This window comes from Mesocricetus auratus, unplaced genomic scaffold (assembly GCF_017639785.1).
Source record: "Mesocricetus auratus isolate SY011 unplaced genomic scaffold, BCM_Maur_2.0 Super-Scaffold_100023, whole genome shotgun sequence".
Lineage (NCBI taxonomy): Eukaryota > Metazoa > Chordata > Mammalia > Rodentia > Cricetidae > Mesocricetus > Mesocricetus auratus.
The window spans coordinates 32,097,401-32,117,331 of NW_024429204.1; positions in this window are offsets into that span (position 1 = coordinate 32,097,401).

A 19,931-nucleotide genomic window follows, 5' to 3' on the forward strand; every position below is an offset into this window, starting at 1 on the left:
CAGGCCTTGCCTATGATTGAAAAAGATGGCTTTGGAAAGTGCAAGATGAATGTTATCAACTGTCAAAATCAATGTACAAATAAATAAGCATCCATACAAAGGACTGAGGCTGTGTCCAGGTTTCCTTATAGAGTAATTTTCATGCCTTGAATAGCCAGAGGTGCTTCCATCTTACTAGCCAATACATTAGAAGCAGTTGCCTTCACATATGGAATGGACTCCTTTCAAACACTAATGATTCAAGTTGAGCTTAAATGAGAAGAAAATAGAAACTACTGCAGGGCACTTTACAATGAACCCTGAGATGCTTAAGCATGAAAATCAAAGACTATTCCCAAGCCCTGAGCTTCTGCAAGAGATTTCCTTGAATTCCTTAACAGAGAAAAATGTGAAAAACACTTGAAGATAGAATAGTTCACTTTAAATTTCTTTCAACTTCTTTTATAAGAACAGAGAGTACAGCCAAAGCCAATGTCTGACAAAACACTGGAAGACACATATTCTCTCTTCTTCAGATTACTTTGTGGAGCCAATGGTCTTCAGAGACTTCTGAGATACATAGGGAACAAATGATTATGATGTAGGAGAAAAAGAACTCTGAAGAGTTAGAGGGAGGATATAGTAATCAGGGAAGGAATGTCCCAAGACAGACAAAGCTGCAACCCAAACTTTTCCCCAAATCATACCCTTCCTGCCACCAAGCACACCATAAGATGTCAGTGAAGACTTTCATTCTGAGGCTGTGACTCCTGCTGTGACTGTCATCCTTGATCAACTGCAAGCCCTGTTGAAGACTGCTACTTTTATGGATAGAGGACAGACATTGCTGAAAGAGAACATGAAATTATGAAACAACCTGTTTAGCAACTCTTAAGACAAAGGGGCTCTTTTAAAAATTCTTGTATATTTACTTAGCTAGCTAGTTAGTTATTTGGGGGAGGGGAAATGTTCATGGATTCATGCTACAGGGAAATGTTTTGCTACATACCCTAGGAGCTTTTAATTCTAAGTTATTCTGCCGAAGCCTTCTGGATGCTGAGATAGCAGGCATGAATGTTCATACTTTACTATAGTAGATTATATTTAATATAATATTGTGTTTATATTTATTCTTTGATAATTTCATATATGCATAAATGCATTTTACTTCTACTGTTCTTGCAAATCTTCCCTGCTTTTCCCACACACAATGTTAATTTCATGCCCTCCTTTTGTTTTTAAAATAATTCATTAAGTCTAATTAATGATGCCCGTGTACTTCTGGATGTAGAGCCATCCACTGAAGTATGGTCAACTTATGGAAGGCAGGCTGATGGTCCCTTATAGATTATATTTTAAATAAAAGAGAATTGAGGATGACAGTAATCATAATGTACTTTGTGCATATATGAAATTGTCAAAAAAAATAATAAAAGTTATAAGACTCTTAAATGTAATTATGTAATAAATAAAAGGATAAATAGCTCAAGTAACAGAGGAGATATGACATCTACAGATTAATCAAACAACATTATTATGGCAAAGTTAATGTACCATATCCTTTAAAAGATGATGTGACTTTTACTCCTGCTCATTATCAAAAACCTCTGATGTGCTCAATCTGGTCTCATTGATTTTATTGTTATATGTTCATTGCATATGAAGTATTTATCAGTTTATATACTTATATCAAGTACAGAACCATACTCCTCCACCACCCTCCTTCCTTTCTCTCCCCTTCCTGATATCATCCATTCTCTCAGACAGTCTCACTTCTATTTTCATGTCCTGTATCTGTCTGTTTATCTATGACTTTTCTTGCTTGCTTGCTTGCTTGCTCTATCATCTGTCTATGTATCTGTGTATCACTTATCTCCTAGCTATTATTTTGTGAATTTATATAAGCTCTACATGTAACTGAAAATGTGAGACTTCATTTTTCTGAGCCTGACTTAATTCACTTAGGAAGACAATCCCTAATTGTATTCATTTTCCAGCAAAAGGCACAATTTTATTTTTTGTGGGTGAATAAAAGCCCACACTTTTATTTTTAATCTACTCATCTGCTAATGGACACTTAACCTGTTCTATAATTTGGGTATTGTGAATAGCTACAATAAATACTGTTGTGTAAGCAAACAGGAAATGTAACTTCTTAACTATAACCTTGACTGGAAGTTTGGAAAGTTAATGTACATGGATACCTAAGATCCTGCCTGAACACAGTTTGCTCAGAAAATGTAGAGTCTTTTTATCATTGCCAAATAGAGGCATGCGAAACACTTTCTAAAAAGCATATATCCTATTTTGGAAAACAACAAGACAAAGCCTATGTTGGAAAACTCCACCAAGCAATGAACTGTATATTAACAGAACTCATACAGAAATGGAATTTGGGATAAGAACTAATTTTGCAATAGAGACAATACCTTTGTTACTCTAACATTGCTATATTGATAAGATTCTCTTAAAAACTCAAAGTGGAAAATCTATGTGTTTGTGGAATATGCCTCTTCCTGTGGCCGACTGACCAGGGGACTCAAACTCCCAAGGAGATGGTCTTCAAAACTGTGTGTATGTTGCTGTTGTTGTTGCTGTTTACTCGGCTCCTGGCATCTCCCATATGTTCATCATGTGCCTGTTAAATAAATTAACAATTACTCTCTTAGAACAAAAGAAATCAACTCTATTCTCACATGGATATTGTCTCATAACAGAGCCAACCATTTCATTGTCTTTTCTTTTTTATTCAACAGATGTTTCTCATTAGAGAGGGAACTAAATGAGAATACTGTTTCTGACCAATAACCACATTGATGTAACAAATACATTTAGTGTATGTATTACCTGTTGTGCTTTGGAATTTCTAAGTCTCTAGTTTTGCTCCAAATATTTAAGAACAGAATTTTTAGAGATAGACTTTCTATAGTTGTGTGCTTCACCTCCATATGAAAGAAAAAGATGTATTTGTGGATATTGTGAGATGCTTGCATAACTTAAGACTATTTGAGTGAACTGCATGTGAGGAATACTAACACCGGGATACATTATTACATGGGGAATACAAAGTCTGAACAAAGAATGACCCAATCACAATGTTGCTGGGACTCTCTAAGTCATCTCCACCTAATAAAATGAAGAAAAAAATTAAATCCAGTTATGTAGTTTGAAGTTGAGGAGGACAAAAAATATAGTTTAGTACCATGCTAGTTTATAAACAATTTTTTTATTTGTTAGCTGAAATTATTATTATGGCATTTTGATAGATTTTCTTCAAGAAAATGTTGAATCTTGGTAATAGGGGTATTTGTAATTCTTCAGGGAAATATGCTCCCTTTGATTAAATCATTTTATTATAATTTTATCACCATTATCATTGGCATCATTATTATTGCCATTATGTAAGTCATTAGTCATAATAATTGAAGTAAGGAATTTAACTCTGCTGGCATGAGCCATATAAACGACATAATACTACTGAACTACAGATCTTTATTTTATTCTTTCCTAGAAAAAGATAAGAGGAGAAACAGTGTTAAATACTGAACGAGATAGCAGGTAGGAATTTGTTGATTTAGTTCTCTAAAGAAAGCATTGGTTGTCTTGGGTACTGCAAACCTTAGCTCATAGACAAAGGAAACTGGACTAAAAGTTTATTTTTTTTCCTGAAGAGAGCAATTTCCAAAGCAAGTTTCTGGAAGATATGTGCTGGGAGTCAGGGTTCACCAATTCTATCCCCTTTTGTGAATTGATACATTTTATATAATGATTTGTAGTTTTTCTGAGTTTCTGTGAAATAAATTCACACCCTGTAATAATAAGATGATCAATAGGCTTCTGTCAGAAGATTTAACCTCTATATATGTATGGCCCAACTTGCTTTTAATAAAGACGGAGATAGGTGTCATCTCAAAGTGCTATTAAATTTAAGGTAAATAGCAATAACCTTCCGAGGCCTTCTAACCACACTCATGCTCTATAGTGCCATCACAACTCCTCTATAGAACCACAACACAAGAACCATTCACCAGTTATCCATGGTGGTTACATCTGTAAAATGATCCAGAAGTGAAATCCCCTGCATGGCCACCACTGGCACCCTTATCTGTAACCAGCACATCATCCAGCTGCTTCCTTTCTTCTCTGTACTCTTTGTGCCCTGACATCATGGTGCTTGCAACTCCATTTCTTTAAAAACAGCCATTAATAACCTGGTTTCCTTCCTGAGATGGTCTATTTATTCACATGTTTATTGCCTGTTGCTACAACAAGATTCAAATGCTGTCAAAAAGGATCCCATCTCTCTTCTTCATCAATAACACCCAGTACTGACAGACCACAGGTAAGCAATGAGTGCCTAACGAGTGGGCTTTGAAAAGTGAAACTCTTCCAGATTTTTCTATATTGCCATCTTCTTTCAGCCCCTGCTTTCTAAATTCACCATGCTTTCACTTCCCAGCACCCAAGGATCTTTCAATTGCTGGCATTGAGTGGCCCTAGAATTTTGCCTGTGCCTGTCTCCGCAGGCATGTTCTATAGTCATCTTATCCAGCCATATGACTGAATTCTTCTCAGACTAATTCTTTGGCTCAGAATATCCCTAAATTTCCTTGCTGATCCTACAGGTTCCTATAGGGTCTTCCTTTGTCATGGTGCCTGATACTTAGTTTCTCTATGAAGCTTGCCTTATTGTCCAAGAAAGTGTTCAAACCTTCTCCAATATTCAAAAAACTTTCCTGATTAAGCTGTTAGGTGTGTCCTTTTCTATTTCTTTTCAGGGTTTTCTTTGGTGTATGTGTAGGGGATGGTACTGTTTTAAAGTCTATGAAGGCATCTATATTTTTTGAAAGAAGAAGGAGTAATATAGTATATAACATGAGTATATAACATGTGTGCTCTGCCTCTGGCATTTTTATGTACTCCACTTGTCTCAAACTCTAGACCAAGACTTCCAGGAGCATTGCACAGATGGACACATTCTAGTTTCTTGAGAATAAGTAAAAGTCTTCACATGATATAAAGGATAGCTTATGTGTGGTTGAGCTAGACTTAAATTCAGTTCTGATGAAATTTTTTCCTGATTTTCTCTTTGTTTTCCCATTATGTTTATTATAAAACAACATGAGGAGTTTAGTTGAAAGTAATGAATTGAGTTAAAATGACGTGAATTGTATCAGCTAAAAAGCAAAGCTGTACTCAAGACCAAGGTTCTCAATTTATTGAGATGTCCTCTGCATGCTACTATTACATCATCAGGCTCCCTTCCCATGCCTCTACTTAGCTATGTCAAGGAGAATGGAAAAACCTGGCCAACCTGCTACATTCCAACACCCTCTTCTGTCCATACTAATAATTTCATACATTGCCAAGCTATGAAGCTTATGGTCTTTGGCTTTTGCTTTAATGGTCAGAAAGAATGGATCATGACAGTTGGATGACACTGAAAATTAGGTTTATTTGGAGATGAACTGATCTCAAATTGCTAGGCCTCTCATCTCAGGAGGCAAATATGCACTTCATGCTTGAAAAGAAAGAATAGAGCAAACTTCAAACTCCACCAAATTAGAATTACATTGTTCTTTTTGGAATTCTGCCAGCTTTTGGCAATATTCAAAGCTATTATTTCAACAGCGCCAGGAAAACATGTCTTTCTTTTCTTAAAGAAGTTAGATTAAACTTCACACTTAATATCAGAACCAGCCAAGTAGAATGCGGTAGCGTGTCTGAGCATCCTGTGGCTCACATGGACATATCAAAGCCTGATGTGATGACCTATTGCAGTAGCTAACACAAAGAATGCCAGTAGAGTCAAGATTTGGTGCTCTGTTCCCCACTCTTACTCTAATTGACTGATGACCTGAGAGCATTTATCACTTTCTCTGAGAAGCCCATTCTTCACTCTCCAGCACCGAATGTCTGTTAACACATTCCTGTAAGAAACAATGTGGCGCCTAAAAAGGGAGCAAAGCATGCCCAAATCCAAATCCTGTTAAAGGCTGTGTTATTCAAGATGCAAGTGTCTGACTCAGTTTAATCACTGGCAAAAAGGAGAAAAACAGGGTCTTGTTCATTGGACCATCTGTGAGAGCTAAAGGAGACAACAGAAGAGGTGTGATGATGCTAACAATGCATTGGATTTGGGAGATCCTCTAACCATGCTCTGCAGACTGGAGTCCTGTTTTGCAAGTGAATTGATCTTGAGTTGCAAATTTAGTTTTGCCTATTCATGTGCAATTCCTGCCTTTGCAACCTTTCCCTTCCCATCCTTTTTTTGCTAATCCTTTCTTTCCTCTTTTCATCTCCTTATAATGAACTTAAGTCTGGTGGAATTTATCATACCTCTGCTACTTAGAAAGACATGATCCTTTATCTTGTCAGATGCTACTGTGTCAAACTTCAAAGCCTAGTAACTGGGGCTGGACCATATTCAACAGCTTTGCAGAGCTGTTTTCACCATAACCAGGTGAAACCTCAAGTGACTGTAAGCAGCCCACAATCACTGAGACACTGCTGAGGATTTATAACTCCATGCAGCACTCATCCTAGCTTTAAAAATTACCCTTAGATCACTTCTTCTGGCAAGACTGAAATTCTGGAGAGTTGGGACTAATCGATCTTTTATGCAGATCACAGTGCCTCAAAATTAGATTGTCAAGGTGCTCATGAACTTGATGATTCTCTTCCTAATTATGTTTCATGCTAATTTTACTTTATCTCACTCATTAAAAAGAATCTTATATGATTTCTGAGTTTTTATATTTAAAAGGGAAATAGTTATCAAAACAGGAACTGGCACTTTAGACCTCATTTCCAATGAATGGAACTTTTGCAAGGACACAATCTTTTAATTTGGATTATCTGAAGGAGATTTGCTTTCATATTGGAAAACAATAAGCACTATACCTTCCAAATCCTCTTTCTGCATAGTGAATATGTCAGTAGGAGAAGGTGGGATGGGCTTGCAGAAGGTCACCTCTACTCCTTTCCTAGGCATGACCAGATCCACCTGCAAGGCACATGCTGCATTTCCATCATGTTCTCATCAGCTTTGAGTGGGTCCAATTAAGGCCTCATTTATGAGAACCTAATCATAGTTTCCTGAAAACCAGAGGAAATGCTGTTGCAATCAAATGCCTCATCCCTTCTCCTTATGAGTTAAGTTTTCTGGTGTTATGTGACATTTAGTATTTGACATTACCCTCAAAATTATCCCCTTTGCAAATGAATATTTTCACAAAAAGTTTGATTACCTGGCACTTTTTAGTATTTTGGGTTAAAAGTGTTGCTAAGCAACCTTTAATGGTGGGTTATTATTGAAAAACTAAAACATGGTTGCATTTTAAACTTTGGAAAACATGGAAGGTATATAATAAATTATATTCTCATTTAATAATATTTTATGGGTTCTTTGATAACTTTGTGCAACATATTTTGATCATATTCACTTTCTTCTCCCAACTCCTCTCAGAACCACCACTCTTCCCTACACAGCCTGTTCATTTTTAGCGCATCAAATTCAATTTACTCTGCCCATACTGTTGTTAAAATGTCTAGGTTTATCCAGTAACTAGACACAAACCGTGACTCAACAATTTCACATGTAGTTTTATTGGTGGACAGGGAAGGAAAGGGGGGGGGTGAGAGGTAACCAATGCAGGCAGAGCTGAGAGAAAGATAAGATATGAGAGAGAGAGAGAGAAGAGTAAGAGAGGAGATGAGATGGAGAGGAAGATGAGAGTAAAAGAATAAGAGAGAGCATAAGTGGGCAGGGGCCAGCCCTTTAAAGGGGTCCTTTGCACCTGCGTGGTTCTCACAGAACTGAGTGCATCCTGCCAGGTAACAGGGCAGGCCAGCCTAATGCCTGAACCTTTCACATACATTCTTGGATGTGTGACCTTCTGTTGGAGACATGGCTCAGCCATTAAAGGCTAGACTCACAACCAAAAACAGAGAACTACCACTCACTCACAGGGTTAGTAGGCAACAACTCTTTAGATAAGAGGGGAATTGTATGCCAAACTCCCCTCTCCATGCAGGTATTTGGTCTGATGTGGGGTTATGAATGTTGTCATAAAACTCTGAGTTCATGTGTACAACTGTCCTGCTGTGTCTGGAAAATACTGTCTCCACCATCTCTATTGGTGTATATGCTCCATTTACATATCTTCTCTACCACCTTGGCCAGTTGTGGGTGTCTGTGTTAATTACCATCTACTGCAAATAGAAGCTTCTCTGGTGAGGGTTGAGAAATGCATTAATCTGTGGATACTGTGATGAACCCATAGAATTTAACAGCTGCCGACAACATTTCTCTCTTTTAGCTAGAACTTAATTTTCTACACACTCCATCATCATAGCTTTTTCTATTTACATTTTCAAACTTGGAGACCCATTTAACCATTTTACATTTCCCTGCTTCATTGTGTGAATGTGCTTAAACATTGATGTGCATCTTCTGTTTGAAATATGTAGTTATCATGTATGTTTCAAAAGCTTAGCCGGTGTTATAGTATTTAATCTTCAGAATAACTCCAGAAAGTATTCCATGGTCTTGACACATTCTATAGTTGCAGCAAAACAACCAGTCAGGAAATTATTCAAAATTACCTCAACAGATAGTGAAGCTAGTACCTGATAATGAGCAAGCTACATTGATTTTTCTGGCTAATTTAGAATGGCAAGAATTCATAAAGTAGATAGTTCACACTGTCATAGTAACCCATTGTTTTGAGGTGGCTTATCTGGGCAGTTACAAAAATCAGAGCCTATTCATTAGAGGATTGAAATATATTTCTCCTAATCTTTTTTTTTTTTTTTTTGGCTTTTCGAGACAGGGTTTCTCTGTATTGTTTCAGAGGCTGTTCTGGAACTCACTCTGTAGACCAGGCTGGCCTCGAACTCACAGAGATCCGCCTGCCTCTGCCTCCCGAGTGCTGGGATTAAAGGCGTGTGCCACCAATGCCCTGCTCTCCTAATACTTCTAACATGTGCAGCTTTTAAGGGAGACATTCAGCAAATAATGATTCAGAGACATCAATCATTACAGTATCGCAAGAAGAATACTTTGTAAAATGTGAAAATGATATAAAATTTATCTATCATTGTTTTAATCAGTCCTGGAACACAGTTGCACACTTGCTCCTGTGCTGTCTACAGCGACTTCTGTGCTACACTGGAAAACTTGAGTACTTATCGCTAAACTGTGTTTATGCCTCTAGTTTATAAGATATGTATTAAAAGAGATGCAAATAATCTCTTGCATACTTTCTGTATTTTCCAAAGTTTAGAGTACAATCATGTTTTACTTGTATAATAATAGTGGTTGCTGGCACAGACAATGGTCATCTGTATGAATCTTCCCTTGATGGTCCTTGCAATTTTTCTTGGCCTTCCCCTGCCTACACATAGTACCTAGGAATAAGCTGGGCATTGGTGGCACATGCCTTAATCCCAGCACTCGGGAGGTAGAGGCAGGCGGATCTCTGCGAGTTCGAGGTCAGCCTGGTCTACAAGAGCGAGTTCCAGGACAGCCTCCAAGGCCACAGAGAAACCCTGTCTCGGAAAACCAAAAAATAAAAATAAAAATAAAAACAATGCTTTGAAAGCTCTCCCACCTCCTGATCATCATCCACGAGGCTGTGATCACATGATTAACTAAAGTAGAGAAGCTAAAAGACTCTGAGTTTCACATGACTATCAATTAATGATGAAACAAGACTTTATTTCTAGTCTCTATACTGCCAAAGCTTCTGGACTGAGGGATGAATTTCTGCTCAGATTCTTAGTGAATCTGTGGATCAATGTATAAAATATTGTTGACCCTGGTGATTCTGTGGGTGAAGTGATATAGATACAATGATACTTGGAGCCTAAAGTGAGATAAACCTGCTCATCAGAAACAGTAGAAAGATGGCATTCATTTTATCTTCCCCCTACACTACTCCTAGGAAAAGGGAACAATTGTCTATTTACTCCAGATAGGGCACAGATGACAAGTCAGTGAAATTATTCTGTTCAACTTTAGCTTGGTGTGATGATGGTTTCACTGAGGTTTCTTGAAGGCACATACATGAGGGCTTATGAATAGAAGTTTGGCTCACTCAAGGGCAGTTGCATGATGGAAATTCTCATCACAACAGGGAGATATCACATTTTAGTAGAGGTCATATTTTAATTGGATAAGTACTGTCATCTTTAGTTTCCTGATTATAGATATAAATGCATAAACTAACCAGAGACAGTAAGCATTCTAACCCACTCAAGGTCAACAGAATCTGCTTGCAGCAGGGAAATTAACACCTTACACTTCCCAGATACAGACTACATGGGAAATGAATATATAATATGAGCCAACCATTTAGTTATTTTCCATTATGTCTTCTGTAACCCTGTGTTGTTCTTATTGGTGATACCATTCCACAACACAAAAAATACAGAGTCCTAGGGATATAGTTCAGTGTGAAGTGGTTATCTGCCATGTAAGAGATCCTAGCTTCATTCTCAATAAAAGAAAATAAATAAATAAATAAAGGAACAGAGCTGAAGTGATGTCTCAGTAAAATGCTTCTCATATAAACACCAGGATCAGGATAAAGCTAGGTACTCTGGTCTGTGACCTCTGGACTCCATAAGTAAATATGCACACATTTACGTGCATCTGCACACACCTGTGTCCACAAAAAACATCTACACACAGAGAATAACAATAAAATGGAAGGGAAAGAAAGTTAAAGGAAATAATGTTCTCTGCCCATTTGTGGCAGTCTCTGCCAGAGCTGATTCTTTCTCTCTGACCTCACATGAAACCATGCCTAGAGAATCTATCACAGTGTGATATGTTTAAGAACTATGACATTCTGGAGTGATTGTTTCCAAACCAAGGTTATATTCCCCTTCAGGGGAAAGTATCCCTCCTGCAGGAAGTTTCTGAATCTCTTGAAGCTCCTTTACAACTCTTGCTCATTTTCTATCACACCATCAGAGGAATGGAGTGCTGCTTCAAATCCACTGTGGACCATTCTGACAGGAGAAAGAAACTACAAATCAGCCTTAGAAGATGAGCATGTGATGTTAATGGACTCTCAGGTACTGACCCAGACATAGACTGGGAAAGCATGACACAAGACAGAGAATACTCAAAATCAGACAGGCTGAAGACATGCAGTGGGAAGCAGTGTGGGATGGTTGATTCTGTAGTTCATTATCAAGCACAGCCGGGAATTTGGTTGACTCCCAACAGATCAGTTCACCTTCAAGAAGAAAGAATAGTCAAAATGTATTACTGTATTACCAAAGGCCAACTCAAACTGGAACCAGACCATACAGGCATTGAAAAGGCTACTGTTGCTCCTTGCCAGAACATCCAGATAAAGGTCTGGCCTTTTGAGAAATCAATATCAATGCTTGTCAAATGAAATATTAATGAATTAAAAAAGGCTGACATCAGGTCTACCAGGGAATGATTTCTGCTATTGGTGGGAAATGGTATTGAGTAACCTCAAATCCTGTTAACGACTCTTCTTCAAAGGGTAAAAGGAAGAAAATGCGAAGGAACAGAAGGATGAGAAGGGAAATAGGAAGAAGTGGTGAGGGGCAGAGACAGATTTGGAAACTAACTCTTGAGTACTTCACAGTTACTGTGAAGAGAGTACTAGTTCATGTATCCTCAGTGAGGGACCCCTTGAAAATGAATAATTTCTTCCAGTCAGCCATTGAGTTCCTCTGATTTTATTGGACTCTTTCTCTAATCCGTTCTCTGCTAATGTCCCTCTGGAGATAATATTGCTTGCCTCTGGGGATAGTAGTTAGCCCTGTGTAATGGATTTATACTAGTCAAATGTCTATAGAATAAGAGTCTTGGGTACTAGCTCCTATAATATATTCCTACTTCAAAAACTAGTCTATCCCAGCTAGTGTAATGTTTGCACATTACATTTTTGGTGTCCATCATGTAATGGGAAAATTAGTGGATTGATTTGATCACATCTCATGCTCTCTAATCTGCCTTCTCAGGTAATTATTGGATGTCTCTCGGTCTTTGTTTCCTTGAAGGAGTGGTGTAAGGATTCGGTGAAAGTAAGTCATTTAAGAGACCAACCATTTCATGAGTACTAGATGATAGCACCAATGATACAACTTTGACATGGTAACTGCACCCAGGATTCTTGACTATTTTATTCCACAAGAAAACCTTATATCCCAGCAACCAGTAATAGAGTCTGGTACAAAGTGCCATAATGAAATTATTGTCCATATTCTTCTCTTCACTTTTTAAAATTTTAGTAGGATGTACAAACTGGGTCACCCACATTTGAAAGGAAAATGAATGCTTAGAGAATTTAAATAGTCATGACATATGCATATAAAATATTTCTAACCCCAAACCCTAGCATGTATATTGAGTACCAATTATAGGAGCAGTTTTAATATCTAAAGCTCATACTTTACATTTTTCTATTGCCAAAGATGCATGGTGCAGAATTATACAGTAATTGTCCTCTTTCCAGAGGTTAACTCTATTAATCACTCTCCCAGTTCAATTATGAACATAACATGGCACACAAACCATGCACCCAAAAACAAATTGAGTCTTCTGGATATTAATTAACATTGTTTCAAAGAGACGGCTGCTGTTTATCATCGGTTTAAATTAAATATTGAGGAGGAAATTAAAGAGATTTTTATTTCATTTATTCAGCAGCAACATTACAGTTTATACAAATGAAGGCATAATTAAACAGTCTGCCATTAAATTACAATCTGCATCTCATGTAAGCAAACATATTAAAATTGAAAATATTTGCCTTGAATATAAAACCAGCTTGCTTCCATAAGAATTACTCTGAATGGATGATACACATTTAGCAACTGCTTTGTTTGTTTCCCAGGAAGGAGTGTGGCTCTTTCACTGTGACTAAACTTGTAAGTTGCATCAGTCTGGAGATGCACAACAAATATAATGAGTTCAAGTCTACTAATTGTGCTTCATGCTGTGGCAATCCCTAGTAAGTGCTTGACTTACTGTAATTTATCTGAAGTCAGAAGGTAGGTATCAATATTATCTCTTCTTTGGGCATGTTTGATTGTTCTATTTTGCTGGAGGGGGAGCATTTGTTAAGGAATAGGGATGGGGATGGAGGCAGATAAGAGCCCTGCCTTATGCACCACCATGTAGAGCATAATAAGAAACCAAGTGAAGCTGTAACAGAGATATGTTTGCTGTGAGTCAGCTCACAGACCATTCAATGCCAAAGGAGCTCAAAGAGATATGGCAGGTCACTTAAACTCTTTAGCAATATTTCTTATATCTTATGTCTTTGTTTAGTCCACCTTATGGAGATATAAATGACATAAAATTTGCATATATTCCATATGTAGAGCTTGATAGGCTTAGAAACAAATATACAATTATGAGGCAAATTATTAGCTTGGCTACACCACCAGCACAGTACTCTGCAATGGAAGCTTCTTCCAGGCACCATCCCCAGTGGTGGCAGGTCCCAAGAGGTTGTAAGAAGTAAGGAGAGGGAAAGAAGTAAGCTGGGTGATGGGGTCGTGAGAATCTTGCAGCCTTATTGACTAACAGCCAGAGTGTTTCTTTATTTATACAGAATTCAGGAAGCAGTGTTATATTCATGTTGCTCCAAATCACAGCTCATTTCATTTTTGTTTTTGGACATGTGTTTCACTTCCCCATGCTCAATTTTAGTCTTCATTAGTAAACTATGGAAGTACAGAGTTATCATTTCCAATCATTGTCCTTCAAGTTTTGGCATCATTGATAAACAGAGTTATCATTTTTACTTATTAACATTATAACCCAATTTTTAAGAATCTAGTCATATGACAGCCTGTTCTCAGGCTAGTAGCCTTTGTGGGTACAAGGACACTAGACCAAAACAAAATCTATAAGCCAGCCTGGGTAAATTGCCATGTCGCAAGCAGTTTATTATTAACTCTTAATGGTTAGAGTGCCCAAGAAATATCCTCAGGCCATAGGTGCTGCTGCTGTTATTTGAATTCTGGCATAATACAATGTTTATAATGTATGTATATATATATATATATATTATAGAATTTGTCTATAAGTCTAATCCTGGCATTCTGTTGTTCCTTGGTCATATGATAGCATAGTGGCTCTGCATGAGCTAACCTTTTTAAGAAAGGGAGGTCCTGACATCTCATCCTTTTATCATCTTTCTACATCATTCTTTGCCCATAAATATGAGTCTCTGTGTAGGGCAGAGACAATATCAGAAAATCTAACTTTGTTGCTATGTATGCCACATAACTGTATACTGGGAAGAGGCTTGCAATCTGATCAGTGGCCAGCTCCTCTAGTCCATCAAAACTTGTTGACCTTTTTGAGTTGACTTTGTTTTGAATATCTTGTTCCTGCATAAGTACAGGGACAGATGTTTCAAGAATTGCTCATAACCTCATAAAGAGACATCTGACTTCTTTATATGTGTCACAACATCCCAGGCATAGGAAATTCTGCAAACAGATAAGGATGTCTCTCTAAAAGTGGGAGGAGTGGTAAGTTTAGGACTGTCCTGAGGAAGCTTAGAAGCAGAACTCCTAGCAGAAGGCATACATGATTCATAAGAAATTTTCCATCAGTCCAATGGCCTCAAATTGCACAAATATTAAAAGTCCCCCAAGTATGCAACAGGTGGAGATGAAAACCAAAGGTGGCACCCTGGACATCACTCACCTCAGCTTTGCTGGATCTTTGTCACACAGACTTTCTGGCTTTATGGCTTCTTCCATTCCAATAAGATATGGCTACAATAAGTTCAGGTTTTATTTTATTTGCATATATGTGCATGAGAGAGACAGACAGAAACAGAGACAGAGACAGAGGCAGAGACCGGCAGACAGGCAGACTGACAGAGAAAAAGTAATGACAGATCCCTAGGACTTACCCAACTTGAGTAATGAAATGCTGAATACTTTAACTAATAACTACTTTATTGATCATTGTACATTAGTCCCAGCATAGTGGATTATATGCATAGATTGTTTTGTAGGCCTGAGCCTTTGTGTGACCTCTGAGAACTCTCACTCTTTCTCATGCCTATAGTCAGTCTGGTTATAGTAAGGACAGCCACAGGGAAAATAAATTATGTCTCTGCCTGCTCCTCATGTGCCACAACTGATGACCTGGTGATAGACTCTAATCTAACCAATTAAAAAGTTGGAAATACTAGAGTGGAGCACTGTTTTGACAGTTAAAAGGGCTTGTTGCAGAAGACCAAAGTTCATTTCCCAACTGATAACCTGAGCAGCACACAACCATCTGTAACTCCAACTCCGGGGTATCTAACGCCCTCATTTGGTTTCTGTGTATATTGCATACACATGTCCATACACTATATACATACATGCTTACATATATACATACATACATACATACATACATACATACACACTCATGCATGAATAAAAGTTGGAACTAAAATATTTCAGATATGACTGCCCTAATGAGTGAATATTTATAGTTGGTGACTGGTTCCTGGTGCTTTGGATGAATGGTGAGAAAGGATTCCTTTACCCAGAGGGCTATTCCTTCACTGCAATTCCTGACTAAAGCTCAGCTATGAACTTTCCCTTGGACACCACCAGGCGTTCTATTTGACATGTAACCTACTTAATCTCCCTTAAACTAATAGAAACACATTACAAAAATATGCAGCTCACGAATACTAACTTTAAACTTCCTAAATCTAACTTAAAGTCTACTTGTTTCTTTTCCTATTTCCCACTTCCCCTCTACACCACAATTTAAAGCCCAACAGATAAGACTGGAGCCAAATAAACAGCTGGTTTGGGAAACAGTTCCCATGTCTATTCATTTTCCAATCTAACTTACTGAATCTAAATCCTCCATTTGTAATCTGAAAAAGCCTCTTGAGAGCCAGTTGTAAACTTTCTGATTTCCTAACCCCTTTCCAGGTGCTAGAATTTAGTTTAAAAGAAATTTAGAAACACAATTTGGACCAGCAATACTGAAGTTTTATTAACTAGTCAGAGTAATTTTTTCCTTTTTTTTGTCTTCAGACTTTTTCCATATCTGTTTTAGAAGAAAATATCATAAAAGAGTAGCAGAGAACCCAGCATAAGTTTTGAAGAGTTGTGGTTCAGAATCTCAGCATCTTCTCTGTGGCCCCTGGTCATTGCATGGCCTAGCTAAGGGTATATGAAAACCTGTGGGAGTTTTCAGTTGCAGACACCTTGAAGGCCAAGTCTTAATTTTCTTAAGTTTGGTCCTTCCAGTAATCTCCTTTTTTATTTGTATGTTTATTTTATTCTTGATTAATGTGTGTAGAGTATACATATCAATGGAATTCAGTTTGATTATTTACTTTTGATTTTAGTTTTTATTACTTTTCCTTTACAAATTCATACCTTGAATATTGACTGCTCTCACCTCCCACATCCCTACCATCCCTATCCACCTTCCTCCCTCCCCATAAATCTCTCTCCCACATCTATGTCTATTGGCTCTGTTTTGTGACTCACCAAGATTAACAAGCGTCATCTTTTTGGGATTGCTTGGGGTTATCCTTAGGGCGCCTATAGGGTACACAACTACTGGGAGTGATTCCCTCTCTTCAAGAATCTATTAACAGCAAATAATTCCAAAATAAAGGGCAAGCCCACTTGAGTCCATCCCCATTTCTTGACTGGTTGTTCATAGAGGTAGTTTTGTGTGGCCCCAGTGAAAGAAACTACAGATCATATGAGTTAAACTTTTTTAAAGGAGATGGAAATATACTTTTTACTGAGGATCATTTTTTTACATGCAAAGCTTTTTATAAAAGTGAATCTGTACTGAGTTGACTCTGTCATGATGAAGTCCACATAATGGGAATGCCTACAGCTGTTCACACAACATTTCAGTCAGTTAATGCAGATGATTTTCAGGGTTCAGAACTGATCATAACCAAACAGTAAGTCTTAGCTGTCTTGTCACTTTTGCTGGTAGCTATGGCTAGCTGCTTCTTTCTATTTATTTATTTTTAATTTCATTTTGCATTCCAACCACAGTTCTCACCTCATCCCAAACCCCTTTGCCTTCCCCATAGCCCTCCCCCAGTCCACTTCTCCTCACGGTTATGGGCACCCATGAGGAGTCAGTGAGTTGAAATTTTAATAGTTGTATTAGTCTAGAAAATGGTAATTTGTAACTTTTCACCCTACCTTCCCACTCTTATTTATTTTTAGTGTTCTTTTCCACAATGTACCATGAGTTTTAAGGAGGATAGTAAAAGTTATTTTTAAGTACATGAATACAATCTGAACTGAAAAATCTAGCCTCCCTTTATCCCTCTTCTCTTTCCTTCCTGACCACTAGAGATCACCATCCTACATTCAGGTTGCTTTTTAAATATCAGCATATGAGAGTGAGAGGATAGACCTTCTGTCTTGCTCATTTTGCTTAAATTCTCACACAAAGACATAGGTCAATTGCAATAGAGTAATGACACTCAGACCAGCAACCTTCCTGATTCACATCTCTGCCTTCCTGGGTCAGATCTTTTCAGAAGTTCAGTTTAGTGCCATTCCTGTCTCAACTGTCTTCATCAACTCAGATCTTCCTTTGCTGAAAAAGTGGCCTGTTTTTTTCTACTTGTTTTTCCCGTCTTGCTTCCCATCCATATACTCCTTTCTTTGATTGTCCTATTTTCTACAGTAGAATAAGGATAATTACTCCAATTGGGAAACAAGTGTTCAAAGAGCCTAGGCCCTTTGACCCTTATTACAGTGTTTGTTCCTTAAGTTCTTATACTGGTCATGAGTTGTTATCACTTCTTTTAAAAGCAGAATGCAAGCTGTTTGCTGCTCTCTTATACCCAGTGTTCCACAGATGTGGAAAAATCATTTTTCAGTTGCAATTAAATCTAGCTGAAAAATAATTATGGCAATGTTTTTGTGAATAATTATTTATTAATTATTGATTGGATTCATATTTGGTTAGATAAAGAAACAGATTCTGAAACTTGATTTTTTTCATCCCCTATGCCCCCAAATAATGTTGATGACAAATGGCTCTAGATCTGACTGTGTCTCCTTTCTAATAGAACCAGTGGTTACAAAGGAAAATCATTAGCATGATAAAAAATTAATTAGGAAAGTCTGTTACAATTTATAAATATACATTTGTGGTTAAATAAATGTGAAGTTTTAGATTCTGCATACTGCCCCTCAGGGTGAATATCTTACATGGTGATAGTGTACCAAGCTAGAAATCTAATGGGATTGGTTCCACCATAAATGACAGTCATTTATTTTAACCTAATAGGGATCTAAAAAGTTATGAAAGCATAATTTAGGAGTTTGTTCAAATTAATTATTGTGAAACAAATGAATTTATAAGCAAGTTATTTCTCTAAATATTTTTTCATGTAACAGCTGTGCTTGCTTTAACAAATGAAAATTATATGAATAACATGTATGAACTATCACAGATTGGGAAATAGCTGGAGAGCCTAGGTAAAGGGAGGTGCTTGTGAGGCAATAAAACAAAAAGTGTATCTTCATGTCTACATTTCAGAACCTACACTGTTGGTTCCCATATTATATTTCCTTTCAGGAAAGACAAAGCATGTTTACTGCAAGGAATTGTCCCTACCTTCAAGATGGTTTTGGGAGTGCCGCTTTCTTTTGTGTATCTAGACTTGTCCATTATCCTCTGTGAAGCAAAAAGATACAGATAGCTTCTGGTGTATGTATATCAGTGGACTAGTAAATCATGTTATATCTCAGATGACAACCTCAAAATGGGATCAACTCAGAAAACAATGGAATTTTATTAAATGGCGATTAAAAGCTATAGTAACAGAGGACTATAGCTGTTTTTATTGATTATACTTTCTCTGAATTGAGCGTATAGTTTATCTGGGTGAGAAACATTTATATCAAGTGAAATCCTTCATTACTCTAATACACAGTCTATTTTAATTGAGACTGTTTTTCTAGAGTATGACAATTTAATGCAAGCTTTAACTCTTTGAGTGAGCTTCGTGGAATTCTTGGCTTCTGAATATCAAGGGCTACAGCCAACACTACTGGAGAAAAATTAGCTCACCTATAGAATTGAATGAAGAGTTGATGTCCAGCGAACACTTCTTACTTGAACTCTAAGATGACATAAAATTTATATATCACTTCATTATCTGTCCACACATGAAGATTGTAAATGATGCACTATATGTACAGTCCAAAAAGATTCAAAACATATGAACTTTTATTTATCCATGTCTGTTTTCAAAAGTATGTCTAAATCCATGGTGTGTTGTAACTGAGTTTATGCTGATACTTAGAGACATTTTCATGTGAGGGCTGGCAAGTATTTTCCATTGCCTTCAGATTTCCTTCTTAAAATTTTTATGTTTCTTTTATGTTTGTGAGTATTTTACCTTCATACATGTAAGTATATCTTACGACGTCATGAGCCTGAGGAGGCTAAAAGAAGGCACCAGATCTCCTTCTGTAACTTCTGGAGTTACGGAAGATTGTGAGCCGTCATCGTGTGAATCCTTTTCAGAAACAGCCAGTGTTTATTACAAGTTAAACATGTCTTCAGCCCTTACCTTTTGATTTCTAGTATCCTTCCTATTCAACTATCTGTTCCTGACATTATTTACTTTACCACATTAGTTCCTGCTGGGGTATTTCAGATACTGTTTGCCTTTTATAGTGTGGTGGTTTTTTGAGATTATCCCTCAGATGCTCAGATGTTTGACTACCAGTGGATGCTTTGTTTGGGTAGTTTTAGGAGGTATGGTCTTGTTGGAGGAAATATGTCACTGGGGAAATGTTTTGAGATTTGAAAAGCCATGAACTTAGTTCTCTGATTTCTAATTTGGTTCAAGATTTGATTTCTGCTTCTGTCCCAATCACCATGTTTGCTGCTTGCTGCCATTCTTCCCTGTCAATCCTTGGAA